Below are 6,459 nucleotides of genomic sequence, written 5' to 3' on the forward strand. Positions count from 1 at the left end.
TCCACACATACACGTAAACAATGTATATAGTTATTAAGAGCCTTATTTTTCTGAAAATTCATTTGGTCAATGTTGTCCTAGTAATTGAAAACAGAAACACTAAAGATATACTTTGCTTCATGTCTTAGCAATTGAAAATCAGAAACTTGCATTCATGGACAAGCATTATAAGATTATATTGAATTAAACTATCTTTTGCGAAGGTACAGAAGTATACTTGCTCTAGTTTATTCAGTTATGAGATAGATTTGACTATTCTGTGTCCATTGGTTTTTGATTTTTGGATGTCATGTTTTGTTCATTTGTATGAGAAGTGTTCTAGCTGCTATGGTACTGATATCATTTGCTTGTCATGTAGTTACTAAGAAGGCTGACCCCAAGGTGCTGGCTAACAAAGCTTCCAAGGCTGTCAAAGCTGGAGCATCAACCATTAAGAAGAAGGCTAAGAATATCTGCACATCAGTCATATTTCACAGGCCAAAGACATTGCAGAAGGCAAGGAATCCCAAGTACCAATATATTAGTGCACTACCAAGGAACAAGCTGGACCATTACCAGATCCTGAAATACCCACTCACCACCGAGTCCGCAATGAAGAAGATTGAAGACAACAAGAAGAAGAAAATAAGGATGCTTTCAAGAAGATGTAAAACATCCAGACAGATAAAGTGAACACCGTTATCAAGTAAGCCTTCTTGATTACTTACGACTAGCTACTTCTTTTTCTTGAAAGGTAGTATATGGATATAGGTCTGGAATGGTTTCACTTAACTCATACATCTGTTTAACTGCACATCACACAAGCCATATGCATGACAATTTGCACGTTTAACTAGCATTGGCAGACTATGGATGTGTAACTAGTAGTTACACATGCTAATTAAATATGTAACTTCTAGGTACACAAGCCAAATAAATGTGTATCTACTAGTTACACATGCAAATTAGATGTGTAACTTATAGTTACACATGCTAATTTGATGGGATATGCATATGTATCTTATAGTTACACATGTTAATTTGATGGGATATGTTATAGTGGTTATATTTATGAAATTGAGAAAAGAACATCAAGTCCTAGTAGTAGGGAGTAGTAGTGGATGCAGATTAGACTAATTAGATGCAGGTTATACTTATAGTTACACATAATAATTAGATGTGTAATTTCTAGTTACACATGATGATTGTATGTGTAACTTATGCTAATATGCATGTGTAACTATTGTTTACATGTGTAACTACTGATTACACATGCATTTTGTTTTCCTGGGTTCATATCTATACCCTGCTGAATCAGTTGTGTGATCATTTTTTGCGATATTAATGTGCTAGCACAAGGTTCCCAGGTGTTTGTATTATTCTGCCAGTATAATTACTGTCTGAAGCTTTACTTTCTGTTTCTTAAAATGTCCTTCGTCATCGATAATATGAAAATGGCTTAGGTACATCTAGACTAGCGCTGTAAAACGTCTTTCTGTTAATACAGTGCTAACAACGTCTTTCTGCTGAAGCAGTGATATCTTAATTAAGAGCTTCTCATTCACTTGCAAGGTTAACTGTATTATTTTATGACTGGTAATTGCTTGATAGTCACCTCTCGTTTTTGCTAGTGTTATTCATTTAGAGATGGATTTGCTGATTTTATGTTGACATATCTAAGTCAGATGCATGTGTAACTCCTAGTTACATAATTCAGATGCATGTGTATCTGCAAGTTACACATGTTAATTAGATGTGTAACTTTTACTTACACATACTGATTTTGGGTACACATATCAATATGTATGTGTAACTCCTAGTTACACTAGTCATATGCATGTGTAACTGCTAGCTACACTAGCCAGATGAATGTGTATCTCCTAGTTACACATGTTATATGCATGTGTAACTCTCAGTTACACAATTCAGATGCATGTGTAACCGCTAGCTACACTAGTCAGATGCTTGTGAAACTGAAATATACATTATTTTATGTAATGTTCATTTTAATCGTATAAATACTGATTGCTTGTTGTTATATTTCAGGTTTTAGATAACTTCATAAAAGCTAATTGCTTAAACGTGGTAATGGTCTCGCTGGAACTGGAGTTGACGCTGAATACACAAGTCAGATGCATGTGTAACTCTCAGTTACACTAGATAGACACATATGTAACTCTCAATTACACTAAACAGATGCGTGTGTAACTTCTAGTTACACATGCTAAGAAATTATTGTAAATGAATATTAAAGTAATAACTTTTTTTTTGTGTTTTTTTTTGATGTCTATTTATTTGCATATATATACAAGTGTAACTTTGCATTACACATATTATAAGGATGTGTAACTTCTGGTTACACATGCCATATGCATGTGTAACTTCTGTTTACACCTTCGCACTGTATTTTAATAATTTCGGGCCTAGATTTAATAATTTTGGGCCTAGATTTAAATTTTATTTAATTATGGGCTTGACAATATGCATAAGGGTATCAAGGTCTTTTAAAAACTCGGGGCCTAGATTTAAACTTTTTTTAATTAAGGGCCTCATATTATGGGTTATCCATGGGTTGGGCCTGAGCCTAATTTACCCTTGTGTTAATCCATGGGAACAATTTAGAAAACGCATTGGCACTGTTCCATGATTTTGTGGACAAGAAATATTTTTCCGATTTGTTGTTTGTGCTGTTTTAGGGTTCAATATACGGAAACTGAACATGTTCATGGTCTCGAAGGTTAATGAGTACGATGCTCTTTACCAAGATAAAAAGGAAATGAAAAAAGCTTTATATCCAAGACAAAAACCGTTCCGGACAATGAAGAGCCGAGAAATAATGCTTTAAGCCCAGGAAAAAGAGGATATGAAATAATGCTAGGAAGAAGTTCCTTTCCATTGCATTGTCTCCTTGAGACTTATATTTGTCTTTTTTGGTTTAGTTTTTTTTTTCTAGCACGCCAATTCAGATACTGGCTTATCAGTTTTTTACCGATATGTAGTATTAAGTTTTTTTTTGTTTTAATTTTTTTGTAATATTTTCATTTTCAATTTAGTTTAGAAATACGAGTCAAGTGTTTTCGTAAGTTGCAAAAGACAGACCTGTTCATCGCACGTGTGGAAAACTAGTTAATATAGCACCAGGGTTCGTTACATTATTTAGGGTTTGATAGATTCTGTTTAAATCATGACCGTTGGTTAGATCTAACGGCCTGTAATTACAAGTACAAAAATGACCCATTCCAGGGCCGTGCCTAGGACCAGTTTTTTCGGAGCGGGTATCATATGAATACGATACAAATGAATTTTGGACCGTTTGATCATCAAAATTGTTACCCCAACATGTTCGGTCCCAGCCTTACAGTCGTCAAATTGGGTGCGTCACCAAAATTTTGCATTGTGACTCAAAATGAAAAAGTTGGTATCATTATTGTAGTGACCACTGTTTCGAGCTAATGCAGATTATCAGTGGAAAAAGTTTTTAGATTATTTAAGAGAACAAATTAGTGTGTGACAAAAGCAGTGAAGATTAAGGTTGTACCCAAATCAAATCTTATATATCTTACTCATCCAAGTGCCACACGAGAAAAAGCTTTTCGACTTGAATAAAAAAAGAATAAAAGATCATAAATTTAAATGATTTGGAACCATATCATAGCCAAAATGATTGTTAAATATTTGTAAAACAAGTATCTGTTAATCACACTTGGTGAAATTTTGTACCCATGGGGAGTAATTTAGCTGTGAAGCAGGTAGATCAATCGCCATTCCATTGAAAATTAGGATGCATTAAGGTCTCAAAAATTGCAATCACATATTAATGTCAATTATCAACTTCCATTTTCACTGTTATTATCTTTTAAATTGATACTTAGAAATTCCATACACAAGTTATACAATTCACTATATAGTTAATGTTTGTTGCTTTTTAAAAAAACAAAAAAAAAATCTTACAATTGCAAACATGAAGTAAATCTATCTCTGTTGCACATGAAGTTATCAGCAGCTGAGGATAATGCAACCCTGATCAACACAATTTGAGAGGATAATTCATCATGACAGATTGATTATTGCATAAAGAATAAGTTTAAAATTGCAAACATTTAAGTAAGTTTGTATTCATTTAACATGAAGTTATCAGAGGTTGAGGATAATGCATAACTGATCAATGCAATTTGAGAGGATAAGTCATCATGACAAATTGATTCCTACACAAAATAAAATAAGATCAGAAACACCATGAAATGTTAAGTAAAAAAAGAGAATTTTTTTTTAATGAAATAAAACTGTTTATGAGAAACAAACATTATGGAAAGCTAACTGAGAGACCATCACCACATATTATCATATGTCAATGAGCATCCTTGACAACAGCAATAACAATCATACAAAACGCGTTTTATACATTATTTAGGGCTGAGTCTATAATGCCATTTATATAGCACTAGGGTTTAGGGTTTCTCTATAGATCTCCGTTAATCTTTTTTTAAATCGATGTTGTTCATTAGATCTAACGGTCACCAATTACAGATTAAGATCAAAGTCACATTGCGAGTTGTGACACGAACATGTGACTCGAATTTGGGATTGTGGCATCAGATATACCTCCTCATGACTTATAATTTTGTCATACCTCCTCGTGTTCTAAATTTTATTATGTGACTCCGATATTTTTTTGTTGTCATAAGTTGATTTAAGTTACATTTTCTTCCATAGCCTTTATCCAAACCGGTTTTTTTGATGCTTCTCCAAAATTTTCCGGTTCAACCGTACAATAGTTACATCTTACATACACTTCACTCATACTTTGCATCTTCTTTGGTACCGTTGGTGGTGATGTTTATGTACTAGTACTTGGAGACATACTTGGAGATACTCTAAACCTTGCATTTGGGGGTGTTTGAGATAGTTCTTCACCTTCTCCAATTTCATTTGTTGCTGAAATTTCTTTTTCATTATCAACCAATAACGATTCTCTTTTCAATTTTACCTTCTTCCCAATTCCATGAAGCTCCTTCATCAAACAAGACATCACGACTTGTGATCATTGTGTTGATTTTCAAACTAAACAACCTATAACCTTTTGGTTGGAAGTTATAGCAAAGAAATATACATTTCTCACTTGATTCATCAAGCTTTGTTCTCTTCACTTTTGGAATTTGAGAATAGCACACACTACCAAAAACTTTGAGATGCCTTACCAATGGTCTTCTCCCAATCCATGCATCAAAAGGAGTATTGTCCCATACTCCTTTTGTTGGACACCTATTCATCAAGTAGACGGTGGTGTTAACGACTTCGGTCCAAAACTCTTTGGGCATACCCTTCTCATGAAGCATGGACCTCGCCATCTCCATCACGGTTTGGTTCTTTCTCTCGGAAACTCCATTTTGTTGAGGAGTATAACCCACGGTTAATTGTTTATCCAAGACTTGATCTTCACAAAATTGTCAAATTCTTTGTTGTTATATTCTTTGCCTCTATCACTTCTCAAAACTTTGATATAGTGACCACTTTGTTGTTCAACAAGGCTTTTGAACCTCTTGAATATGCTAAAAACTTCGGATTTTTGTCTCATGAAGTATACCTAAGTCATACGAGGAAATTCATCAATGAATAAAATGAAGTATCTACTACCTCCATGAGTTGGTGTCTTCATTTGTACACATACATCGGTATGTACCAAACCAAGAAGTTCTTTTGCTCTCCATGCTACACCTTTTGGGAATGGTTGGCGATGTTGCTTCCCAAGTGCACAACCTTCACATGCTCCATCCTTGTGGTTGATATGTTGTGGAACTCCTTGCACCATGTTCTTGTTGGAAAGCACCTTGAGACTATAGAAATTCAAATGCCCAAGTCTTTTATGTCATAACCATGTTTCATCAATGATTTCCATTCACAATGCAACATTTTTCTCCTTTTCAAACACCATTGGAAAGCTTCTATTCTTCTCCATCTTGATACTCTTCATCACTTGTCTTTTATTCTTGTGTTTCTTGTTATAAATGGTGCAATAGACATCTTCAAAATGGACCGCGTACCCAAGATCCACAAGTTTCCCAACACTAAGAAATTTTGTGCCAAGTTCGGAACATATAACACATCTCTAATGTATTTTTCTCCATTGATAGTTTGCACACAAATTGTACCTCTTCTGTTAGCTTGAACCATGTTTCCATCTCCCATCTTCACTAGAGAATTCATGGAAGTATCCATATCAACAAACAAGCTCTTTTCACCGGACATACAAGTTGTACAACCACTATCCACAAACCACGCTTCACTTTTGGAAGTCACCATAGCACTTTGACAAGCATAAAACAGGTTTTGGTTTTCTTCCTTTCGTACCGCTCTACCGGCTTGTTCTTCATCTCCTTTGTATCTACAATCTTTCTCCAAAAGTCCATACTTCTTACAATAATGACATTGGGGTTTTACTTTATTCCAACAATTCTTCTCCAAATGACAATTTTTCTTGCA

The sequence above is a fragment of the Papaver somniferum genome, unplaced genomic scaffold (genome assembly GCF_003573695.1).
Source record: "Papaver somniferum cultivar HN1 unplaced genomic scaffold, ASM357369v1 unplaced-scaffold_10, whole genome shotgun sequence".
Classification (NCBI taxonomy): Eukaryota; Viridiplantae; Streptophyta; class Magnoliopsida; order Ranunculales; family Papaveraceae; genus Papaver; species Papaver somniferum.